This window comes from Mytilus trossulus, chromosome 1, assembly GCF_036588685.1.
Source record: "Mytilus trossulus isolate FHL-02 chromosome 1, PNRI_Mtr1.1.1.hap1, whole genome shotgun sequence".
Taxonomy (NCBI): Eukaryota; Metazoa; Mollusca; class Bivalvia; order Mytilida; family Mytilidae; genus Mytilus; species Mytilus trossulus.
In genome coordinates, this window is record NC_086373.1 from 89,479,536 (window position 1) to 89,507,288 (window position 27,753).

The following is a 27,753-nucleotide window of genomic DNA, read 5'->3' on the forward strand; positions in this document are numbered from 1 at the left end:
TGTCTTTTTTAACTCGTGTCGCTCGTAATGTAAAATTCATCGAATAGCGCGGCGTGTATCTTGTTTACAACAAGAAATCTGTGAGTTTATGTTAACTTAACATACAACAATCGAGAATTTTCCATGTCTATTTTTTACTGACAAGTCCCACATCAAATATATCAGTTTATAGCTTTTGACCCATACTATAATTTTATGATAGACAATTTATGGGGAGAATACAACATCAAAAATGTCCAACCCTTACACTTAACAGTAACTATACAATATACATGCCCCACGTCTAGAACCGTTTAAAAAGTGCATTTTACACTTATTTTATGTTTTTTAGAATAAAAAAGGTCCCAAAATTTGTTCGTCTCGCTCCGCTCGGCTAAATAAAAAAAACTTCGCCCCCCTTTGCAAAATCCTGGATCCGCCCCTGTATTCTATATGTAGTATGTCAAAACTGTCCATACAAAAAAAAAACTATATTCATTGGGAAAAGACATCGTGTAGCAGGAAATAAACAGAAGGGGGTGCAAGTTTGGGACATTAATACTAAACTTAGTCTTGTACGGTAAGACTAGATATCCCCTATTTTGAAAATTATCACACCATTCGGAACAATTTAAATAATTTTCAAATTAGCGAAGAGGAAGTGAACCACATAAATTAATACTGGTCATAAATTCTCCGCTGCTGTCAGTCAGTCATATAGATGACACTAAACCATAATACATTTAAATTTTTAACCTTCTTTACGGTTGGAACAATAATTTAATATTCATACAACAGTTTTTAGACTATAACAAATGAAAAATAAACAAAAATGATGTTTCGCGATCATTAATCCATCGCTACATTTTGTATTCTGACGTGGGTTTTTTTGTAATGGTGTTTTCTTTCACGTCCACAATTTTGTTGAACGTTTCGATGTTAAAAATAGAACACAAATCTTTTTAATAGATACATGTATAAATAGTTTATGGTTTAAAGAGTTATACATGGAATATTATCCTAATAAAAGAACATTCAGTGGATCCTTAAAAGAATTTTCTTACTAGACTGTATTGATTCGTATGGTTGTCTCCTCAAAGGAAATTGTTCTATATAGTGTTGGGTTGATGTTTAGACGAGTTGTAAATATATAAAATTATATATATATATGGGTAAAAATTAACCGAATAAAACATAAAAATGTACCCTGAAAGTAGCATCTCAAATATAGAATAGAACTGTTCTCAATTCTATTTCACCCATAAAACTTGAAGGTCGAGAACGAGATTATATCGAGCATCTCTATATCATACTACTACTATATACCTACTAAAAAAATAGGAGGGGTCCTGATTCCGAAATCCCGAACTTCAAAAAATGAAATCCAGAGGTCCCAAATTTAAAGTAATTTAAAATAAATCCCGCCATCCCGAAATTCGAAAAAAAGAATTCCGGGATCCCGAAAAGATTAATCCCAAAATTTCGTGTTTAAAAATATCCGATCCCGGTCCTCCCCCCCCCCCCCCCCCCCATTCATTTGTATGGATGAACTAAATAACAAAACAAACATTTTCGAGTCATGTCTCAGCCTGTGTGCGATTGTATTATTGTTGTTTTAGTAGGCATATTTTGGTAGGCATATTAAACATTAATATGTACATCTGTTTTTAAGTTATATCGCAACCTCCGTATTAATTTATTGTCACATATAAAAAGATATCAAAGGGAGTTAAAGAATAACGGATACTGGCAAATGTAAAAATTTTACAACAAAGTTTGCAAAATTATAAAGAATAACATTTTAATACAAAAGTGTAGAAACATACAAGAACCATGTACAGAATTAAGAAATCATTTAATGATAGAAGAATTTTACAAAATCGTTTATTGAGGATTTTACAGAATAAGCGTTATAGTTAAAGATAAAGAACATTTAGGTCCACACTTCATATGAACCCTTAAAAACTCGTTGGATACTCTTGGTGTGGCTGGTCAGTAATAAATAAAAAAGTCACTGGTCAATTCAAAGGTTGTCGTAAATAAAGGCAACAGTAGTATACCGCTGTTCAAAACTCATAAATCCATGGACAAAAAACAAAATCGGGGTAACAAACTAAAACCGTAAGTGATGCAATATATTCTTATTTTCCTGTTCCCCTTGTGTACCTGCCAGTTTTATTGAAGTTTACATCGATCAAAGCCTTAGTTTAATCTAGTTTCCTGTTATTACTACCCCCCTTTTTGTCGCATGTTGTGTATCATGTACTGATTCTATATATATTTCGAGCATAAACATGTACACTTATGGAAAAATAACTATTTACTAAACTTTTTAAAACGTTTTTGTAGACTTGTATACAATAATTTTTATGCAGAACAAAAAATAAAATATTTACAAAGATGTCAGTTTTTCTGCGTGTTTTAATTGTTTGCTTCCAAATGTATAAATAACCGCACGACACTCTTTCAATAATTTGTAGAATCGTTGAAATAATGTTTGTTTATATATGCGATGTTAAGTATGGAAAGCCAACGGGGTCAAAATTCTTGCTTCGTAACTTTTCAATTTGTAACTGTGTGATTTGTCAATTTGTATATTGCTGTTTTGTAACTTGTCGATTTGTTAAATGTCGATTTGTATATTGTCTATTTGTATATTGATGTCAGTTTGTAACTTGTCAATTTGTATATTGCTGTTTTGTAACTTGTCGATTTGCTAAATGTCGATTTGTATATTGTCTATTTGTATATTAATGTTTTGTAACTTGTCGATTCGTAAATTGTCAATTTGTATATTGATGTTTTGTAACTTGTCGATTCGTTAAATGTCAATGCGTGATTTGTCAATGTGTGAAATGTCATCGTTGTATTATGCTAACGATCATTATGACTAGGGACTCTGTTGGAACGTCACGTTAAAAAAACTATATCTGCCGCAATGCATTTTTTGCATTTGCAACGTTTTTGAAACTGCAAAATAAACAACTTTTCCCTCACTGTAAAAAATAAATAAAAATAGCTTGAGAAACTACAGTATCTGCGCTTTTCAACTCAGTAATAATCTTATATTTCAACGTGTATATTAGATTGCAGTAAATCTTTGAACTACGATAAGAGTTGCCGTAAACGTCAGTTTTCAGCTATCGAGACAGACAAATGCTAACCCTTTCCGTTCCTCGCGCTATTTATAGAAAGGTAAACAGACAACGAAAATTGACACACAAATGCAGAAATAAACCAGGAATCTGATTTTGTAAGTATCTCGAGTAAAATTGTAGAAGAAGGTAGGAAATTTTTAATATTAACGACATTTTTTTAATGTTTTTGCCAATTAAGTGTTATTTCTAAAAATAACGGGGGGATCCATACGTTTCCAAAATCTAGAATATTTTCTCCGTAAAATCATGTTGGATATGTGTTGATCAGTTCTACATGGGCAAGGCGCGACCCTGGTAAAGATGGTATGTTTCGTCTAAGAAAAGGAGAAAAAAGATAGCCGTGAACGTTCACGACGTTACAAACCACATGAAATATTTTATCATTGGAATTATAAAATCGGCGTTCCGTAGAAGTGTCTTCCTAGTTTACAACTTTCACTGTTTGATATCGGTGATTAAAAAATATTTTTTATTTAATACTGTGTTTTAATTTCTTCACGCAGAAAACTGTAGTATTATACTCTTCACACTGATAATCACTCCCTCGAAATCACTCGAGGATAACTATAAATATCGACAGTGTAGAAGTTCTGTTGGTTTGTAATTCAGACATATGGGCTAATTCCCTTTCCAGGTAAAACTATTGAGGCACTATGCGGGATAATAAATAAAAATAGCTTCATTCAGAGTCGGCAGGACAATTAAAGCTATATAGTTCCATATATTTTTTAACTGCCATAATATAATTTCCAATGAACTGCATTATATAGTTAGATGACAGAAGGCTGTACATAATGTTTTAATTATATTATTTGCTAGGCAAATCAAAGAAAAGAATATAATTATGTAAATTGTCAAATAACAATTATTAAGTATTTTTTTTATTATTATTTTCTTGTTTGTAATTAATATGTACCGAAGGGCCCTTTAATTATTAATAGAATGTTTTTTTTATTTGATTTGTAGTTCAAATATTGTAAAAATATTTATTATTAAAAGGAAGATGTGGTATGATTGCCAAATGCGACAACTCTCCCCACTAAGTTAAGAGACACAGAAATTAAAAACTATAGGTCACTGTATAGCCTTCAACAATGAGCAAAGCATGTACCGCGGTATAGAACGCTATAAAGGGCATTGAAAAGACAATGTAATTAAACGAGAAAACTAAAGACCTAATTTGTGTACATAATGAACAAATTCAAACATGTATGTCATAGACAAACGACAACTACTGAATAACAGGCTCCTGACTTGGGACAGGCACATACATACAGAATGTGGCGGTGGGAAATATGTTAGCGGGATATTAAGTCCATTTGCTGCCATTTGATATCGATAATTTATTGAAAAATATATAATAAGTCTCAATATATTTGAGTATGATAAATTATTGATAAATAAATGTGACCAAATTTACAATGGCAATTGCTGAATTCATTTGATACCTCTGTTGAATAGATTTATATTTGAAGTACAACAGTGACCATCAAAATTACAAACTTATTAATTAAAAGCAGCAACCTTTCCCGTAAATACATTTAATTTAAAGAACATTTGTGAAGGATCAAATCAAAGAAATTGCACATATGTAAATTAAAAATATGCATGACACAAACTTTATTTCTCCTTTCAATAAGTTTAAATTACCTTGACTTCAATCGTTCCATTAGTATTAAAACCCACTATAGAAAGTGAGGTGTCTTCTGACTGTGTTGGGTGTATAAATAAGCAGTAACGACCAGTGGGGATGGAGACTTAATTTAATTATAATGCATTAGATTGAAACTGAATTGCTTTCTGAATTTAAAACAATCCTTGCAATGACTCATGACAGCCATGTTGTTATTCTCTAACAAGCAAACCTCAGGCCAATTGACAACATAACATCAGCATGTACCCAACCACACATGGTAAAAGCCAGGCATATAAGCCAAAAAAATCATAATTCTACAAGGTACATGTAAATAGGATTTTTAAATGTCGGAAATATTTTTAGTATTTAAACATTTTAATGAAAGTAGGTTAATTTTAATACATTGTTATATTGACATTGTCACATCATATCAGTTTGCAACTACAGAAAACTATACTGGAAATTGTTTTTAAATTTTGTATTCATCAGATTTTAACAGTATTTGATATATTTGTTTTATATCCTCCTGAACATAATGAAATATTTGCCACTTGACATTAATTAACCAATCTATATCTTTGATCATCCTGAATATAATGAAATATTTGTGACTGGGCATTAGTTAGCCAATCTATATCTTTGATCCTCCTGACTATAATGAAATACTAGCCACTGGGCATTCATCAACTGATCTCATATTCTTTACAAGGAAGATTCTCCTTTCTTCTTTTTTTTAATATTATAAAATGAAAAAGAGTTTATATAGGTATAGAACAAATGGTTTTTATTTCCGCAATTTTATACTTTCAGGCTGTGAAACAACTGCTGAGCAATAAGATGGAACTAGCTGTTTGATGGTGTTCGATGAAGGATTTTTTTTTATTCAGGCTTAATTTAGAACATTTTGAAAAATTAGTTTGTCTTGTTTTTGTACTTGTTATATAAAGCATTTTATTCTTGATCTTTTATTATGATTTAATCTTGTCTTGGCTAACACGGCATTCACGATCTATAGATATAAGAAGATGTTGTATGAGTGCCAATGAGGCAACCTTCCATCCAAGTCACAATTTGCAAAGTACTGTCTTTAACACGGAGCCGAAATAGCTATAGGCTGACACTGAACAGTAAGCTTCAATCCCTTTAATGAATGTGACATACATAATAGTACTATTCCCTGGATTTGTTATAGCATGAGCAAAACGATGGGTGCCACATGTGGAGCAGGATATACTTACTATTCCGGAGCACCTGAGACCCCCAGTTTTTGATGGTGTTCGTGTTGTTTATTCTTTAGTTTTTTATGTTGTGTCATGTGTACGATTGTTTGTCTGTTTATCTTTTTCATGTTTAGCCATGGCGTTGTCGGTTTATTTTCGATTTATGACTTTGACTGTTCCTCTGGTATTTTTCGCCCCTCTTCTTTAAAAGGCCCTAAAATATGACTAATATAAAACCATTTTAAATTGCATTATATTAAATTCTTTCCTTTTGCACTGCTATAAGACCTGCTCCATTATGATGGGTTGGGGTTCAGATGGGTTCAATTCCTAAACTCCGAGTTTGTCCATCTCGATTTTCAGGGCCGTATTTGACAATATCTCATCTGAAAATCCCGATAAAATTACATGTTTTTATATTTTTGGAAAATACATTGATTGATGAATGTGCACTGTCCAAAGCAACCATTCTGAATGTCTGTTGTGTAGATTCCCTGTATCTTAAATAAGTTGTCCAGTTTGAGCTAAAAAAAAATGTTCGTCGGTTACTTGATAGTGCATTGTACACGTTATTACTCTTCATAACTCTGCAACTTTTGTTGAACTAGTCTGTAGCCAGGATACAATGTCAATAGATATAGGATGATGTGGTATGAGTGCCAATTTTTTTTTTAATATAAAGTCTATTTAGCTATGTGTTATCGTTGATCACCGCAGTGACGGATCCAAGTGGAGGGTTCTGGGGGTTGGAACCCCCCTCCTTTTTTGGACGATCAATGCATTTGAATGGGGACATAAAGTTGGAATCCTCACCCCTCCCTTGTCCTAGTTTGGGAACCCATCTTTTTAAAATGACTGGATCTGCCCCTGCATGCATGGCGAACAGTAACTGACATTATTCTGTATATATCTATGTGGAGTGCTTTGAAAGAAGATTGTGTAACGCCAAAATCAAACACATTTTTGGGGATTTAAGTCAGAAGCTTTGGGAGGGTTACTTTTATTACAATACTTATACCCGATGAATGAAAACCCTGATTTACTGGACGTATATATATACACATGAATCAGGATTTGGACGTATATATATACACATGAATCAAGATTTCAATTACATTAAATCCAAGAATCCCTATGATGATATACTTCGTTTCTGAAATCGGAAGTTAAAAAAAAGTGGTCCAACCCGCCCCCCCCCCCCCCTTTTCCCTTCCCCTTTTCTCCTTTATGTTCTCCAAGTTTTAATGCTTATTTGTTTTGTCATTTCCAACAAATCAGTTACAATCATAAACAAACTTCAAGTAGTAAAATAAAAATTGTTCTGCTAAATATGTTCAGTTTTAGTCAAATTTATTTTTTCCAGTTTTACAATCTCAATACTATTATCTCTGTTTTATTCCTTTTTTAATCATTTGAAAAGGCTGATAACGACAACATAAGCTTTAGTAAACAGAAAAAAATACTTTTAAAGACTATGTATCTAAGTTATCAACATTTTTACACTTTTTGTACATGTATATTCAGTTGGCATTAAGGATGAGGAAATTTTGGCAGAAAAAAATTGTATTGTCATCAAATTCCGACACGTGCTAGGGGTCAAAGGTCAAATGATTTTCTGAAACCATGTACGTTAAATTTCTTCTGCCATATGGTACATTCAAATAATACATTGATATTAATTACGAAATACTCCTATAAAAATCCCACAGAGTCCCTATTATGACGACAGATGGCACTCGGTTTCTTCTTCGTTTTATAAGCCTCCTGTAAGTAGGAGCACCTCCATTTTGGAATATATATACCTAAGTAATTTTAATCAATCAATTACAGCAAATGCGTTTAAAAGAAAGCAAAATAAAAATTGCATGTTTACAGGACCCTGTCTGGCTCTATAGCACTGAAAAAAATTCTTATCAGGAATCCTAGTGTTAATTTTGACTTCTTGACTGCGTTGCATTTTTGGAAATATTGGTAGTCCAATTTAGGTCCTCGTTTAGTTTTCTGGTTCCTTTAGATTTTATTACAAAATAGTGCATATTCAAAACAGTTTTAATATATAGTATACATTAATCAAGTAACTCATTTAAAAAAAAACATCCAGTTTGTCTTTGCAAAGTTCAAATATGTTATAATAAACGGTGACATCTTTTATCTTCATTACTCAGGAGCCAAATAAATAAAGATTGTTCGTCTATTTGCTTCTTGTATTAAAACATCATTAGAGAATTGCATTCTTTTCTGAAATTTTTATATTGAGATTATAATATTAAGGAATAATGAGTGTCAAACCATTTCTCCCATTCATGATACATTTAGTTCAAAATTTGATGCCCAGGACACTATAAGTATAAATTTCCTGCCAAGTGACAGTAATATATTTGCGAAGTTGATAAGGAAGCCGGTTCTAGGACAGCGACACATCTATGATATCCCATCCCAGGTTTGGTGACCAGTACAGTAAACTCTAAATAAAAGCGAGACCCTAATATACATGCTATATAAAACAAACAATGTATTTATCTAATTGTTTTCTTTTATATAAATGTGCTTTTTTGACTGAGTTAAGTCTGCCAATTGATATTTTATCGTGTGTTTTTCTATGTTGTGATGTTATGCTATTGTTTCAGAAAAAGGGAGAAGAATGGATCCATTAAAACGTTTAATCCCGCTGCAAATGTTTGCACCTGTCCTAAGTCAGGAATCTGATGTACAGTAGTTGTCGTTTGTTTATGTAATATATACGTGTTTCTCGTTTTGTTTATATAGATTAGACCGTTGGTTTTCCCGTTTGAATGGTTTACACTGGTAATTTTGGGGCCCTTATAGCTTGTTGTACGGTGTGAGTCAAGGCTCCGTGTTGAAGGCCGTACTTTAACCTATAATGGTTTACTTTTTTAATTGTTACTTGGATGGAGAGTTGTCTCATTGGCACTCACACCACATCTTCCTATATCTATTTACATAATTGATTTAAATTACATTGGTATATATTCCATATGCCGGTGCTCCTACTTACAGGAGGCTTATACACCGTAGAAGAAACCGAGCGCCATCTGTCGTCATAATGATCGTTAGCATACTACAACGATGACATTTCACACATTGACATTTCACACATTGACATTTAACGAATCGACTAGTTACAAAACATCAACATACAAATTGACAATTTACGAATCGACAAGTTACAAAACATTAATATACAAATAGACAATATACAAATCGACATTTATATAATTAACAAATCGACAAGTTACAAAACATCAATATACAAATTGACATTTAACAAATCGACAATTTACAAAACAGCAACAGCAATATACAAATTGACAATTTACGAATCGACAAGTTACAAATCATCAATATACAAATCGACAAGTTACAAAACAGCAATATACAAATTGACAAATCACACAGTTACAAGTTACAAATTGACAAGTTACGAAGTAAGAATTTTGACCCCGTTGGCTTTCCATACATAATCCTTTACATTATTATGGATACAGAGAGGAAATAACGGCGCGCTAAATTCTAAGATATGGTATAAATACACCTTGTCGCTATTTGTCTGCCATTACTGGATATCACACAGGTTCCCATAAAATTTTGACCTCGTAAAACAAAATATCTAACGCCACAATGGAAAAGTCATTGTTGTATGCTTCAAAAGTTCTAGAGGCCGGGTCAGCCAGGATTAGCGATTAGGTGTATTGTGTTTCAAAGTTGGTGTCATTTTTATCATACGATCCGTCCTCACATAGAAATAATAATGGTTTACATGTGTTTACAATGAGGCCATATACATGTATATTTACATGATAAAGTGTAAATAAGTTCAGTTTTGGTTGATGCGGTCAAATAATTTTGTTAAAACAACTCTCACTCAGTCTGATATATCGAAACCACTGAAATTTGTTTACAATTCAATATTTTGAATAAAAAAAGGACTTGAATGACTTGCTGATATTCTAAATTGATGTGGAATTTTTTTTGTAGCCAATGTGTTCCAATATTCATTGATATTGCTGTCATTTGAATTATACAATCCATCGTAATATGTATTACTATAAGTGATTTAGTATGCGGCTATATATATATTAAGATTTACATAACAAAGTGTAATTATGGTCAGTTTTGGTTGATGCTGTCACATATCATGCATATGGTCAGTTTTGGTTGATGCTGTCAAATATGGTCAGTTTTGGTTGATGCGGACAAATAATTATGTTATATTCATGAGGCAGTCTGAGATATCAAAACTACTGAAATTAGTTTACGATTCAAAATTTTGATGAAAAAGAGGACATGCTGGCACTATAAACTGATGTGAGCATAATTTTATTTTCCAATATTGCTTTCATTTATATTAAACAATCCATCCTGATATAAAAATATACGTGATTTACTTTGCGGCTATTAAGATTGACATCATGTACATAATAAAGTGCAAATATGGTCAGTTATGGTTGATGCGGACAAATTATTTTGTTATACCAGTCAGTCTGAGGTATGAAAACTACTGATATTTTTTTATGATGCAATATTTTGAATAAAAAGAGGGCATGCTGGCATTCTAAATTGATGCAAATGAAATTAGGTAGCATTGTGTTCCAATATTTCTATCATTTGTATTTTCATGATTTTACAATCCATCCTTACATAAAAATATTACAGATTTACTATGCGACTCTAAGAGTTACATAAAAAAGAGCAAATATGGTCAGTTTTGGTTGATGCGGTCAAATATGGTCAGTTTTGGTTGATGCTGTGAAATATGGTCAGTTTTGATTGATGCAGACAAATAATTTTGTTACATGATTACATGTTACTGTCAGTCTGAGGTATGAAAACTACTGATATTTGTTTCTGATGCGATATTTTGAATACAAATAGGAAATGCTGGCACTCTCAATTGATGCGAGAAAAAAAATTGTGGTCATTGATTTCCAATATTGTAGTTATTTATATACTACAGTCCCTCTTGACCTAAAATTAGAATCATATTCAAAACAGTGTAGCTGTGGCCATTGATTGACGACCTTAAATTATTCCATTGACTGGGGCAGATTATGTGAACGTTTGTCTGTAACGACCGCTGCTCACTATGTACTTGTAAAAGACACTTAAACTGTGGGGTCACAAAAGGTTCTCAACACCTAAATAAATAAATTAGAAAAACTAATCAGGAATAACACGATGTTTTGATTTATATCAATAATATAAATCAAAACATAAAGTTATTCCTGATTAATTTTTCGAATTATTTTAATATTAAAGGCGTTAAGAACCTTTGCTGACCCTACAGTTTAAATTCTATAATAAGTAAGTAGTGAGCAGTTGTCGTTACAGACACACCTTCACCTAATCTGTCCCAGTCAATGGGATAATTTAAGGTCGTCAATCAATGGCCACAGCTACACTGTTTTGAATATGATTCTATAACTGAATTACTGTGCAGCTATTAGATTTACATTAAAAAAAAAGCAAATATGGTAAGTTTTGGTTGATGCGGTCAAAATATTTTATTATGCGACTCAGTCTGAAGTATGAAAACTACTGATATTTGTTTATGATTCAATATTTTGAATAAAAAGAGGACATGCTCATTGGCAGATCAAGGGGGGGGGGGTTCAGGAGTTGGAACCCCTTTTTTTGACGATCAATGCATATGAATGGGAACATATAGTTGGACCCCCCCCCCTTTTTAAAATGACTGGATCTGCCCCTGCATGCTGGCACTATAAATTGATGCGAACAAAATTGTTTTCCAATATTGCTGTAACTTGTATAGTACAGTCCCTCTTGACCTAAAATTAAAACTGAAGTGCCGTGTGCAGCTATGTAGATTTGCAGAAAGAAAGAACAAATTATGTCAGTTTAGATTGATGTGGTCAAAGGATTTTTGTTAAACAGGTCCGTCCGAGGTGTGAAAACTACTCGTTAACAGATATTACATTTGGTTATTGAGGTCAGATAATTTTGTTATGTGATAACGAGCCATCCTGACTCCCAGAATAACAAATGTAAAACAATTCAAATAATAACACCCCCCCCCCCCCCCAAAAAAAAACCCAACTAATTAACGGCCTAATTTATGTACAAAAAATGAAAGAAAAACAAATATTTTATGTTCCACATCAACAAAAGAAAATCACTGAATTACGGGCTCCTGACTTGGAACAGGCACATACATGCAGAATATGGCGGGGTTAGTGATCAGTGTACAGATAAACGGTCAAATTTCAAATAAGACCACAGAGTATAAAACTTATAGAAGCTTTAAAAAATTAGATCAAGATAATTTTATTTCAGGCTTAGAAAAAATTGAATTTTCTAGAATAATAGATCAAGATGATATAAATCAGGCATATTCAGATTTTGAAAAGGCTGTGGTAAATGTTTGAGACCAACATGCTCCCTTGAAAAAAAGAAAACAATGTAAACAACCAGCACCATTTATGAACCAGGAGCTACGAAAAGCAGTGTACAAAAAAAAGACAACTGTACAATAGGTATAACAAACAAAAATCAGGTAATAACTGGGAACTCTATAGACAACAGAGAAATCTAGTCAATAAAATAAAGAAAAAATCCATTAAAACATACTTTTTCGAACGCTGCATAGGTGGACCAAAAACATCTGATTTCTGGCCTACTATTAAACCTTTTATTACAAACAAAGGTAGCAACTTCACAAAAACATCATTCTATGTGATGAAGAAACCAGAATAAGTGACCAAAAGAAAGTAGCAGAACACTTCAATGACTTTTTTTATAAATGTGGCTAAAGATATTGGCAACAACACACTTGCTAATAATAACCATCCAAGTGTTAAAAAAATACACGAAAACAAAACTGCCACACAACAGCTTGAATTTAGTGCCATCTCAAATGAATTTGTAGATAAACAACTTAAAAAATTAAACATAAAAAAGGCAACAGGAATAGATGGCATATCAGTTAAAGTTCTAAAACTAGCACAACCAGTTATCACAAAACCAATAACTGAATTGATAAACAAGACTATAAAATCAGCCACTTTTCCAGACAAATTAAAAGAGGCACAAGTTGTACCACTGCATAAAAAGAACAATGTACTTGATGTGGGCAACTATAGACCAGTAAGTATACTTCCAGCAATTTCAAAAAATTTTGAACGAGCAATTTACAACCAGCTAGTTGAATACTTCAATACACACTTTCATCCATACTTATCTGCTTTTCGACCAAAATATGGATGTCAAACTACTCTACTCAGAATCATCGAAGACTGGAAAACGGCACTTGATCAAAATAAGTTTATTGGCTCAATTCTAATGGATCTATCTAAGGCTTTCGATTGTCTCCCTCACGATCTTCTACTGCTTAAGCTTGAGGCATATGGTCTTACAACTTCCTCATTAAAACTCATTAAAAATTACTTATCTAACAGGAAACAATGTGTTCGAGTTGGCTCTAGTCTGAGCAATTGGCAAAACATATATAAAGGAGTACCACAAGGTTCTCTTCTAGGTCCTATACTGTTTAACATCTTCATTAATGACATATTTCACTTCACCACAAACAGTTCACTTTACAATTATGCTGATGACAACACATTATCTTATGCAAATAGAGATATAGACACCGTTATCTCCACACTTGAAAAAGACAGTTTGGCGGCTCTGATTGAATGGTTTTCTTCCAATCAAATGAAGGAAAACCCTGAAAAATTTCAAGCTTTGGCAATTGGCAAAAAAACAATGGGCAAAAACATTACATTTGATCTAGCAGGTAACAAAATAAAATGTGAAAAAGAGGTCAAACTATTAGGCATCACCATTGACTTTGAACTAAATTTCAACACGCATATATCAAACATCTGCAAAAAAGCATCCAGACAACTAAATGTTTTAAAAAGACTTGGCAAATACTTAAAACAAACTTGGAAAACTAACAATATATCACTCCTTTATTATGTCAAACTTTAATTTCTGCTCATTGTCCTGGCATTTCTGCAGCGAGGCCAACACTACAAAAATTGAAAAAGTACAAGAAAGAGCACTTCGCTTCATTTACCAGGATCACAATAGCACATATGAAGATTTACTTTAAAATCAAAAATGCCATCACTTAAAGTAAGACGCCTAAGAACCATGGCAGTAGAGGTCTTTAGAACAGTCAATCCAGTGTACGTCCATGATCTTATAAATATTAAAAAAACAAAATATTCTTTCAGATACCAAAATTTAGCTGAAATACCTGACGTAAGAACAACAAGGTATGGCTTGAAATCTTTCAGATATTCTGATGCCAAACTATGGAATGAGTTGCCAAACCACTCTAGAACTGAAACATCTTTCACCACAGGCACTTGTCTCAGAATTTTTTTTCCTATATACCTTATTATAACACAAGGTACTTAACTTGCATTTTAGAAAAATGTTTGGTGGTGACGAAGTTCCGTTATATACCGCTTTATAGGCTGTTAATCCCACTAAAGCTTGTTTTATCGTAAATCTAAATTGATTTATCTTTACAATGGTGTATAACATGCCTACATTTATTGTCGGAATCATCCGTAGCAATCCTACCAAAGTATGTCAATCGTTATAATTTTGCAAACCGCTGAAGAATTGGCAATAAACGCGTCATGCTCCTTGTATATCTCGGTTTCCGATTGGTCAATTCTGTGGGAAAGTCTAAATGAATCTCGGAGTTATCTGGTCTTGTCTCATTTCATACGTAAAGTCAAGAGAGAGTCTGAAAGACATTGACGTCATGGGAAAATTTGTAACTTATTAGACATACCACAAACAACACTTGTTAGATTTTTTTCACGGTATATCATACAATTTTACTAACTGTATGATAAGTTCTAATCATACGAAAACTAACAGGTTTTTTAAAAACGATTTTTATAATAAATCATTTACTGCGGCCGTTTATTGCCAATTCTTCAGCGGTTTGGAAAATTATTACGATTGACATACTTTGGTAGGATTGCTACAGATGATTCCGACAACAAATGTAGGCATGCTATACACCATTGTATAGATAAATCAATTTAGATTTACGATATAACAAGCTTTAGTAGGGTTGACAGCCTATAAAGCGGCATATAACGGAACTTCGTCACCACCTAACATTTTTCTAAAATGCAAGTTAAGTACCTTGTGTTATAATAAGGTATATAGGGAAAAAAAAAATCTGAGACAAGTGCCTGTGTCTTTCACCCATTTCAAGAGTCTAATAAACTCATGGAATGGCAACTTATGCCATTGCAATGCATGTGCTTAGTTTTATTTATTTTATGTTACAGCTTGAAATATAATAGTGCTGCTTTTTGTGAATGTTTGCTTAGCTTTTTATAATTTATGAATGCTGTGCTTTAGTTTTTATGTTTGCTTTTAGTGCTTATTCTTATGCATGTATAGAATATTGTATTTAAATAGTGCAGCCTAAATGTGCATGAAATGTATGTGCTATGTCTTGTATGTTTTAATATTTGTATTGTGTATGTTTGTTATGTAAATGTATGCATTTGTCGGTTATAAAAGCTCAGAGAGCTTATGTTTATTTGTTATGTAACATGCCGACTATAAATAAAGCTTTGAATTGAATTGAATTGTTAAACATGTTCTCTTGCCGATTTAAAATCTGAAATAAAACCGGCAAAATAGCAAACTCTATATAATATTAATCGCTATTTTGCCGAAGCCTTTATATTAAGACAAATATTTCAAATATTTCTTAAAACTTATAAATCAATTCTAGCCGAAGAATTTATAAATCAATTTTAGCCGTAGAATTTATAAATTAATTCTGGCCGTAGAATTTATAAATCATTTCTAGCCGTAGAATTTGAAATCAATTCTAACCGTAGAACTGTTCTAGAAGTAGAACTGACCAAAGACTTGGTCAGTTCTAGCTAGAACTGTCTAAAACTGTTCTAGGGTAGAACTGTCAGGATCAGTTCTAGCTAGAACTGTCCAAATCAGTTCTAGGTAGAACTGACCAAATCAGTTCTAGCTAGAACAGTTCTAACCTAGAACTGACTAAAAGGTGTCAGGCTGACAGTTCTACATACTGTTCTAGAACAGTTCTCCTGACAGATTCTGACAGAATTTATGAGAGGTTAGAACTGATCTCCACTGTTGTTCAAATATAGGATTTAAAACTAAAATTTGCATGGTATATTTCCAGTTGTATGTTGCAGTGCCGATAGGCATAAAAACCACTTAAATGAAGATATCGTGGTACTATTTTATTGTAGGGCATGTAGAAAAATCGTCCGTTAGGAACAAATCTTAATTTTAGTAATTTTATGCATATCATTCCAGATATCATATAAGTCACATGGTTTGTCGTATTAGTTATCATAAGTTGTATTGCGAAAAATGTCAATGATATTGCATTCAAACGTCAAAATAGATTTTACAAGAAAGCACAAATAATGTTATTTCTGATCTTACACTGCAACTTTCACAAAACTTTAAAATAACATCATGTTATTCATTATGTTATTCATTTCAAACGTAACACAGTACTAACAACACAATTTATAAACAACAATAAAGATAATCCAATCAATTTTGTTGATTGAGGGACTTTCCTGGTTGATTGGGATAATTCACGGCTCAGAAGTTGTGTAATCAGTGACACGTGCCCCCACAGTGGTCAAGTCTGAAAACCATTTACAATGTTCAATCTTGTGTCAAGATAAATGGCAATTTGACTGACTGGTTTGGAGTAAATTCTGGCCTAAAACAAGGCTCCATATTATCGCCGTTATTATTTAATATTTTCATAAATAACTTAGTTGATGACATCAAGAGCTTAGATATTGGTATAAATGTAAATGGTGAAAAGATTTGTATATTGTTATATGCAGACGATGTAGTTTTATTAGCCGAAAATGAAAATGACCTTCAAAGAATATTAGATGTTTAAGTATATGGTGTAATGTAAATGACTTAATTGTAAATATGGACAAGTCAAAAATTGTTCATTTTAGAACACAATCTGTGACACAAACAAATTTATGTTGAACAGAAACCAGTTAGATATTGTATCAAAATATATGTATCTTGGTTTATTATTAAATGAGTTTTGGATTATAACGAGATGGCGAAAATTGTAGCAAAATCAGCCAGCAATGCGTTTTTTCATGGGTGTTGGAAAGTACACACCTAATTTAGCCCTATATGGTGATATTGGCTGGATGCCATGTATTGTAAAACAATGGACATGTATTTTTAGAACTTATAGTAGATTTACAAAAATGTGTGATAATAGAATAAACAAAAAAGTTTTTATATGGGCAAATAATATACTAGTATGCAATAATAGACTGAAAAATTGGAATTTCAGAGTACACACAAAGTTTAAAGAACTTGATATGGAACATTTTTGTAATACTAATTTGATTATTGATAAACATGTTATAAAAATATTGAGAATATCTGTTTCAATAGATTTAAAGAGCAATGGTATATTGATTTTATGTCAAACGAGCGTAGTAAACTACGTACTTACAGACTGTTCAAAAATGAATTTGGTGAAGAAAATTATTTATTAAAAATTATACCTGGTAAATATAGGAGTGCCTATGCCAAATTTAGAAGTGGTACGGCTCCTTTGAAAATTGAAGTCACATTGGAAGGCCTTAACCAACAACTAAACAATTTGTGTATATATGTTTATCTTGTTCTTTTTATTTTATTTTGTTTTATATGCCTGTTCTGTGGTTTGCCATGCTTTATGTCTGTTTGAAATTGTTTATTATATTGTTGAAGCCCCACCCTTGTACTTTGTATTCCTTTTTTTATATAACTATATATGTCTACTGAAATAACTACTTACAGAATAAGGGTGAGGTTAAATTATTCTAGGTCAACTCGACTGCATCGTAAAAAATGTATTGACATGAATACTGTTGTTCTTGTTTCACTTATGCTTCGATATGGTTATTTAGGGATCACAATTGCTCTATTATATACTGTTATTTTTGAATTAGATCAACTTCAAAGAACACCATTTTCAAGTACACGATTAACTACCAAAGTGTTTGAAGAAGTATTCAGATGTCTTTTTGTGAAAACTGAGCTTATTTGTTACTTGATATTTCTTGTAGTTTTTACTATCTTGCTTTCTGGTGATATTGAAACAAATCCTGGGCCATCATTTGCAAATGATCTTAGCCTAAATGATTCAGTTTCGAATTTAGATCTTCGCGATTTGATTACATTTACTTGCATTAATATCCAAAGTGTCAAAACAAAACTTGATATTTTGGAAGCAGAGCTTGGGGATAGAGATATAATTATGTTAACAGAATCTTGGTTAAAGACGAACATATCCGACAATTCAGTTATATTATCAAACTTTAAGGCTCCTTATCGTAACGACAGAGAAGGTGATAAGCCTGGAGGGGGAGTCATGATGTATGTAAAACAAAACATCCCAAGTAAGCGACGAAATGATCTAGAAATCAATACTGTCGAATGTTTATGGGTCGAAGTAGTGGTTAAGGATTGTAAAGTACTGTTTGGCCTATTTTACAGACCTCCAGATTCACCATTTCATATTTGGAATCATATAAACCAGTCAATTGAAAACGCAGTAAACAGCGGTATAAAAAGTATTGTGGTCATGGGCGACCCCAACGAAAATTTATTACTGGCAAACCGTAATAATTTTAAAAAAATATTATTAGATAATGGTATGCACCAAGCAATTACTGAGCCAACATTTTATTGTGAAAATTCCTCATCACTCCTCGACCCCCTTATAGTTAATGATATCAATATTCTTGCATATCACGAAGTGAGTGAAAATATTTTAGAAGCAAATACTAGGTTCCATTGTCCAGTAAGTGGAATACTAAATTTGCACAAACCGAAATATACCCAATTAAAACGTAAAGTTTGGGATTTTGAAAAAGGGGACTACAATCTCTACTGTGAGGAGTTAAGACAAGTTGACTGGGATAGTTTACTAGATACAAATTTAAATAATGCAGTCTCCATTGTTACACAAAAAATTCTAGACGCTGCTAACAAGCATATACCAAGTAAACTAATTGTTGTTCGCACGAAAGATCCACCCTGGATGACGTCAAATATAAGGAGACAAATTCGTAGACGGAAACGTTCGCACAAAAAAGCCAAAAAATACAATACTCTGAGTCGTGGGCAAACTTTAAAAAAATTAGGAATGAATGTGTAAACATGATTAAACTAGCAAAAACCCATTATTTTGAAAAACAATGTGAATCATTTCATTCACAAGTAGATTCCATCAAGAATTGGTGGAAGAAATTGCGTAACCTGGCTGGATTTCCTTCTAAATCCTAAGACTACCCCCCTATTTTATTAAATGATACCTACTTAGACGATAATAAGGATAAAGCAAATGCCTTTAATCGTTATTGTTGTGATCAATCGAGTGTTGATGACTCGTCTGCAAATATCCCAGATCTAAATTTAGACGAAATTTTACATACTTTAGATAATATAATTATAACGCAAGAGCAAGTTTATGACCAACTTCTCTTGTTAGATGTGTCTAAGGCAACCGGCCCCGATATCATTAGTCCAAGATTTCTCAAATATGCGGCTTTAGAATTAAGCTATCCCCTAGCTCTGTTGTTCAATAAATCACTTCAGTTATGCATTTATCCTTATGAATGGAAAATAGCAAATGTAATACCAGTTTTCAAGAGTGGTTCTCAAGAAATTTTATCAAACTATAGACCAATCTCTCTGTTATCTATTATTGTTAAAACGATGGAAAAATGTGTTTTTAAATATTTATTTAATTTTCTTTCTCGCTATAAAATAATTACAAACTTGCAGTCAGGTTTTATGCCTGGAGATAGTACTGTTAATCAACTTATTTATATTACCAACGATATTGCTAAAGCCCTTGATTTTGGAAAAGAAATAAGAGTTGTGTTTTGTGATATCAGTAAAGCATTTGACCGGGTCTGGCATGAAGGCCTCCTTCACAAACTATAAAAATATGGAATAAGGGGGGACTTATTAAAATGGTTTAAAAGTTACTTATCCGAGAGACGACAAAGAGTTGTCATAGGAGGACAGACATCTGATGTGTATAGCATTAAAGCAGGTGTCCCCCAGGGCTCAATTTTAGGCCCTGTATTATTTTTATTATTCATAAACGATATTGTCTGTGACATATCATGCAACATCCGACTTTTTGCTGACGATACATCATTATATATAGTTGTTGAGAACGAGTATGCTACAGCTGAATTAATGAACTCTGATATAGAAAAAAATCACGTATGGTCTCAACAATGGCTCGTTAATTTTAATCCAAAAAAAACTGAAACCATGACTATATCTAGAAAAAGAGCAAAACCCCATAATCAATCCTACTTTTTTATTGGACAGAGACATTTATAGTATCATGTATAGGTCTCTGATAGATTCGCTGAGCCAGCATTTTTATTTATTTATTTTTCTGAAATAAAACCTTTTACTAAATAATGTATAAGAGTTGATTGTGTTCTATAATTTGAACTTTTGACGTAAGTGAGCGACAATCTGATCGATGAAAAATAACATGAATTGAGATATTTTTAAATTACCATTATAGAAATCACATTAACTTCTAATGACGTAATCTCAGCTGGACAATAGACGATTATAAAATTGTATAGATAATTTTAAATAAATACAAATACATGTAATTGATAAATCTATGGGAATATTTATTTTCTTATTTCCAGAGTATATCGTGTCGATAATATATAGGTGGCAATCAGCTTTATCGATTTATATACAAGGTAAAATCTACACAACTTGTTGTACAATCCTCAGAGGTGTTAATTTATTAACCATTGTTTGTAGTTACTGGTACACATGTACATTTAGCATCTGTCACCATTTCAAACATTAACTGTTTTGTTTCTCGGTACGGAATAAAAGGGGGGTCTAGTCACGTTTCTCCAACATTTGATAATTAGACTAAAACAACATAAGGGATTAGGGGGTCCTCATAAGGACTGGCATCGTGATAATTACCTGTAATTCACCTATATCAGGTCTTAACTCCAATATTGTAAAAAGGGGGATATTGTTAAAAAATATTTATATCAAAACATTAACAAACCATATATTTTTGGTCGAGTATAACCAGAAACGGTTACGTAATTATTTTCATCCGCCGTATTTGATTTACAAAATTAAAAAGGTTATTCAACAACAAAATCCTTAAATAAACAAGGGAAATTCTAATCAAACTGAAAATTTCATAAAAAATTATGAAGAAATAATCTCGAAATTATTTTTTTTAAAAGATATTTTTTTATTGAAAGTAACATGTTCACTGACTGTACCTCATTTTAGTAATTTATTCCATTACTTGATATATTTTTGTATTTATGTTACATGTAGATGTTAAAATCTAAACCGATGCCAAACAGCAAAGTTTTATTTATGTAAAAAGTCACCAAAAGCGATTGTCTTCTAGTGCGAAGAACCATATATCTACCTAGTCGTTCTGTCTGTATATCACTAGAGCCGAAGCCAGTTTTCGTGGTATGCTGTCTTGGCAGATGAAATAGTCAGTCGTATATCTGTTCACTTTTTCCTCGAAAACGGAGCTGATACAAATTGGGTACATCACGTCGCGTCATGATCTATATAGTGTTGAACTGTGGGAACTGGCTTGGTGAATATTGTGCACTACTAGTATTTTCGATTTGTTACTTAAGCTTTGGACAAGTTGACTAAGAATTTTGAATTAAACTGTATAGGTGATAATAAGCTGCGTTTTGTACTTTTATATAAGATTAATGACTCAAAATATATAAATTCTTAATAGCTCTCAAAATATTAAATGTTAATTTTTATTCAAGATCGCAACATTGTAATCTATAATACATTATTATGAAAAATAGAGAACAAAATTATGAAAAAAAGCAAAAAATTGCTTCCGGCCGTACGGTAACGGATACTGGATGTGTAGTGATTGATAATTTAGTCTTAGATTATTTGTTGTTTGTTTATGTATGTTTTTGTACAGTTCTTTTATTGTTCTGTTGCACCAATGTCTCAAGATAAGGGGGAGTGTTGGAGCCTGTAATTCGGTGGTTGTCGTTGCTGTGTAATATATTCGTTTTTCGTTCATTATATTGTACATAAAATAGGCCGTTTTATTTCTCGTTTGAATTGTTAAACATTTGTTTTCTCGGGTCTTTTTAAAGCTGACTATGCGGTATGACTTTGCTCATTGTTAAAGGCCGTACGGTGATCTATATTTGTTAATGTCTGTGTCATTTGGTCTCTTGTGAATAGTTGTCTCATTGGCAATCATACCACATCTTCTTTTTTATGTTTAATTGTTAACTTCTATTTCATTTGGTCTCTTGTAGAGAGTTGTCTCATTGTCTATCATACCATGCACATATAAAATAAAAAATTACATCACTGTGTTAGACTATATGGACTTTTACAATTTTGGGAGACTATTAAAAAATATATATTTCTTTAAAAAATATATACCTTTTTAACAATATTTTGGTCAAGAACAGGTGAATTACAGGTAGATATCAAGATCCAGTCCTTAAGAGGACCCCATAATCCCTAGCGGATACTCTGATGTGACTAATGATAGAACATTCTACTGATAAAACTGATCAATTTTAATCGTTTAAGAAACAACTATTACTTTGCTGTCTATTCAAAATATTCTCATGTACAAGACCAAAAAATACCAACAAATGCGTTTATCCTGTTATTGCGCAACACCATGTTTCGCGCTGTAATACGTAGTAAGTCAACATTTGATAACTAAACAAATAAATAAATACTTACATTAGAACTTTCATGTAAAATTGATGAGAATTGATATAGATAAAATGACGTCCAGCATGTCCGCACGGCTAGTTCATGAAGAAAGTGGAGCGATTACGTAACTATAGCATGCTAATGACAATGTGGTCATTCAATAATTTCTATGGACTGTGCGCATTCACTGTTAAGTTGCCCTGAGGTCAATTGTGTACTGACCAATCGTATAATTTGTTTTCTTATTAGTATTTATATCGGGCCAAGGACAACGGCTACTATGATTGTTTGGTGTGGTCACGGTCCGTGTAACACTTATCAATTCAAAGTTTTAAAAAGTTTTGAAATTTTAGATTTTTGGAATTTTGATCAAAGTTTTAAAATATCAAAATTCCAAATTGTGTTAAAGTTTTGAAATTTTGAAATTTTAACCAAATTATCAAAATATCAAAATTCTAAATATCGTTTATAAATTTGATATTTTAGAAACTTGATCAAACTATTAAAATACTAAACCTAATGTGCAATTTTGATTATTTCACTTTTTGAAAGTTTATTTTTTTAAATGTTTGCTTAAAATATCAAAAGTATAAAGGGGCGACAAGAGGGGTACCTGTAATCACTGATGTAAACACGGCTCTGATAAGAACTATTCTTAGTAATAAATAAATAGCATGAAATATATCAAATCATTCTTAATAACAAAATTAATAATGAAAAGAAGAAGTCGTTTTTTTTTTATGAAACATGTTAGACATCACATGGGATAACAGTATCCTGAAATTTTAAGTTTGTGCATCTATCAAAAAAAAAAAAATAATTAAACCTATTTAAACCGGAATCAACTACGTTAATTTAAATCTCTTATATAAGGTTAGCGTTTGAGATAAATAATTCAAAGCTATTTTGTGTTCCCAGTGCCCAACATTTAGAAGTATCAGTGAAAAATGACCAACTCGCAGTAAACCATAAATTATTATTCGCCTTTTTGACGTTCCTGATGAAGGTAGATCCAGAAAAAGCGCTTCGGTAGGCTGACATACAACTTAAAACGTTTTCCTTTCTTGTTTATCGATTGCATGATGATAATATATTGCCTTTTATGATGTATTTCAGTTCCAAGAAATGATACGGAAGGAATACTTAAATATAGCGTCGCAAGAAAAGTTGTGCTAGGCGTATTTCAGCTGGCCCCTAGACAAAAAAGTGTACTGGTTCAGCCATTAAAGACGTAATACTAAACTCCGAAACATAACAATGAACTAAAATCAAAATCATACAAGACTTAGAAGGACAGAGGCTCCTGGATTGGGACAGGCGCACAAATGCGGCGGGGTTTAACATGTTTCGTGAGATAACAACCCTCCCCTATACCTCTAGCCAATAAAGAATGAAAAACACACAGTAATACAAACAGTAAAACGCACTTCAATAGGAAATACAAGTCCTATGTCAGAATAGGAAACATACTAAGAAACTAATTAACATGCATGACAATGATAATAAATTAACAAAGGACTACTATACATAAGGCTAGCAGTTACTGTCATACGCCAGCTCCAGACCTCAATTAAACTAATTGAAAGGTTTTATATGTCCTCATTATGCACACTCTCTCCCTGTTGCATTTATTGCTATTTTGTTCCGGAACATTCATGAAATATTTGTCACTGGCAACAACAAAAAATCGATAATTTAAAATAGGTTGTTTACATACAAATTACCAAGAAACGTAAGATTCAACTTCCTAGGACAAAGTAGACCTTATAGATGGATTTAAATATGTTTTAACTTCACTTTGGTCAAACACCTCTTTAATTGTTTCGTTCTTATTTTGCTTGAATTTCAAATTTCAGTTTCAGCGTTCCGTATGTGAATTCTTTACTTCAAATTCAGCGTTTAACATTGTACTGGTTTTTCGAGAGCGACATTGGTGTACGGCCAAAAATGGGAAAAATCCATCATGCAGCTGACAGTGTGGCTTCTCTTTGCACGCCCCATTCTGACTGGGTGTACATGTGAACTTTTAGTTTGCTTAAAGTCGATTGTCGTACGATAACTTCAAAATACCCAAATAACAAAATGCAAATACGGGACAGTAATATCCTTTAATACAAAAACATCTACTCCTTTTGTTTACTATAATAAAACGGGAGATATCCGTTTGCGCCAAAAATACGTCCTTTTGCGCCACAACATTTTTTCTCCAATGCTACGTTTGCGCCACCTGTTTTTAAAATTGCATGGTATCATTTGCGCCAAAAATAAAACATCCGATTGCGCCAATTAGAAGAAAAATGACTTCCCTCCTCCTTTATTCGGACTTGGAACCAGCAGTTAACACTGCAACTGATTGTTTCTTTTTCTGAAAGCATTTGTACAATCATTGAAGGATGAAATGCATAAAACAGTTCATAATAATTCCTGTGGAATGCTTCTGTTCCATTACTGGTACGTCTTGTGGTAGATAGAGTTTCAGCCTATACGGATGGTGGGAACAAAGCACTGTGTCAACATATGTGGATAAAATGTAATCAGCAAAAGCTTCTTTTTCCTTCTCTTTTGACACAACTTGTAATAAATATTCAGCAAAGCAATAAGTTTTTTCGCTGTCTGTGCATGGACTGTCTATAGACCGTTGGTTTTCCCGTTTGAATGGTTTTACACTAGTAATTTTGGGGCCCTTTATAGCTTGTTGTTCGGTGTGAGCCAAGGCTCCATGTTGAAGGCCGTACTTTAACCTATAATGGTTTAATTTTTAAATTGTTATTTGGATGGAGAGTTGTCTCATTGGCACTCACACCACATCTTCCTATATCTATGGACTGTCTATAATTAATTTTAAGTTATTTCATTTCTCTTCAGATGCTCATCTTCATATCTCCGAACATATGACACTTTTCAAGCCAAAAATAAAAATTAATATTAATCATTAATAGTTATGGTAGATGTCTGTACCGGTTAATTGGCGCAAATGAGTTCCAAATATTGGCGCAATTGATACATTTTGGAAAACAAAATTTGGCGCAAATGATACCCCTAAAAAACGGTAATTGGCGCAAAAGGCCTGCTGCCAATAAAACAGTGGTTGATTTAGAACCTATAATGGAGCTACGTGTATGATAACCAGTCCAAACGTTGTCTTTAAGGTAGCAACCATTTTACTTTAAAAGTGTGGTGAGGTTGTTTTGTCGAAGCGCTAATAATTTTATTAAGTTTTTCATCGCCATCAATCAACTTGTCTGGTTCAAAATTTAACACTAAAAGGCATGAATAATTTTTCTTTTGTCCTCTTCTGGCACAGAATATTATATCATCAAATTAGGGATCAGAATATTTTAATGTACCATTATCGAAGCCCCTAGTGGTAGTATCAAGTAAAAAACAGGTACTATCTAAATATTGGTTCCCCAGAAGATTACCATTTATCGCCGATAAAAACTTTTGAACACAATTTTCAACTTTCAAAATGCCGACACCTACAACTGGATAGATGGGTGCTTAATGTAGTACAGCGGCAACTATTACATAAACATGAATGCAAGTTGGGTGCTTAATGTAGTACAGCGGTAATTATTACATAAATATGAATGCTCCATACAATAATGTTTATTGTATACGTTTATATATGATATGAAAGCTTTCAACTTTTACAAAACCAGAGCTATACGTTGGATGTAAAAGTTTACTTTATTTGGCCTTTTCAATTTTATTTGACTTTATTTGCCTTTTTAACTTAATTTGGTTCGAGTGTCAATGATAGGTCTTTTGTAAACGAAACGCGCGTCTGGCGCAAAAACCGGCAAAATTTATATTCCGGTATCCATCTATGATGAGTTTTTGTAGATACCTTGTAACAGTATCTTGGCTCCAATTTGCTGATATTGGATCCTATAACCGTCTTAATTTCAGCGTAAAAAAGATTATATTAAAAACCTCCCACACTGTGGTCTAGCACAACCTTAAACCATGCATTCAGTATCATGAAGCGCTTTTCTTGATCGACCTCCTTACGGAACGCTTAAAGCTGAATATTTAGGGCAAACAACTTACAAAGAACAGATAAAAACGTTTAAGATGATCTTTCATTCTGTACATGCAATGATATATTCTTTAGCCAACTTGATTGCAGAAAGTAAGAAGTCGTAAAGCAAAACAGAAAAAAAAAATGAAATCAAAAGAGATAAAACATCGTGTATTGGGCCTTTTTATGGGTTAGAGTTTAGTAGAAAATGTATATACATGCTCAACATAACCATACTATTTGACCTACTGCAAGTTGTTCAGTTTTTACTGTTACTCCTGTTTCTCCTAAAATATGGGTGCTAGAAAAACCAGCAGGTAAAATGGTCAATATCAGGGCCGTACGTCTGGTTTTGAAATGAATTATCTTCTTTTAAGAAATATTAATTTTGTCATCCAATTTTTCACCGCTTTCAACTGTCCGTTTTATTTCATACATAAACTTTTAAGTATCAGTATGTTTTTAATTCATATTGTTTCGTTTCGTTCCGCTTTTATTTCGTTTCGCTTTTTACAGGTGTCCCTCTTATTGCCCCTTTTCTATTTTGATATTTTAAGCAAACATTTAAAAAATCAAACTTTCAAAAAGTGAAATAATCAAAATTGCGCGTTAGGTTTAGTATTTTAAAAGTTTGGTCAAATTTCTAAACTATCAACTTTATAAACGATATTTAGAATTTTGATATTTTAATAATTTGGTTAAAATTTCAAAATTTCAAACCTTTAACACAATTTGAAATTTTGATATTTTAAAACTTTGATCAAAATTCCAAAAATCTAAAATTTCAAAACTTTTTAAAACTTTGAATTGATAAGTGTTACACGGACCGGTCACGTTTCTCCAACATTTGGTAATTAGACTAAAACAGCACTAGGGATTATGGGGTCCTCTTAAGGACTGGATCTTGATATCTACCTGTAATTCACCTGTTCTTGA

General features: G+C 32.5%; 1 protein-coding gene and 1 long non-coding RNA gene across 3 annotated transcripts in view; one reads left to right on the plus strand and one right to left on the minus strand.

Moving 5' to 3' along the window:
• Window positions 1-23,012, minus strand: part of LOC134689629 (uncharacterized) — a 33,567-nt gene extending 10,555 nt beyond the window's left edge. Inside the window, exon 1 of one of the 2 annotated variants that reach the window (XM_063549607.1) lies at window positions 22,821-23,012. The gene's annotated coding sequence lies outside the window, so the exon portion shown is untranslated. The remainder of the gene's footprint in view (window positions 1-22,820) is intronic. The other variant, XM_063549599.1, reaches the window with a different exon arrangement.
• Window positions 1-27,753, plus strand: part of LOC134689651 (uncharacterized) — a 58,406-nt gene that overhangs the window by 1,353 nt on the left and 29,300 nt on the right. The window contains exon 2 of the long non-coding RNA XR_010101889.1: window positions 14,213-14,254. This is a non-coding gene — a long non-coding RNA (uncharacterized LOC134689651). The remainder of the gene's footprint in view (window positions 1-14,212; window positions 14,255-27,753) is intronic.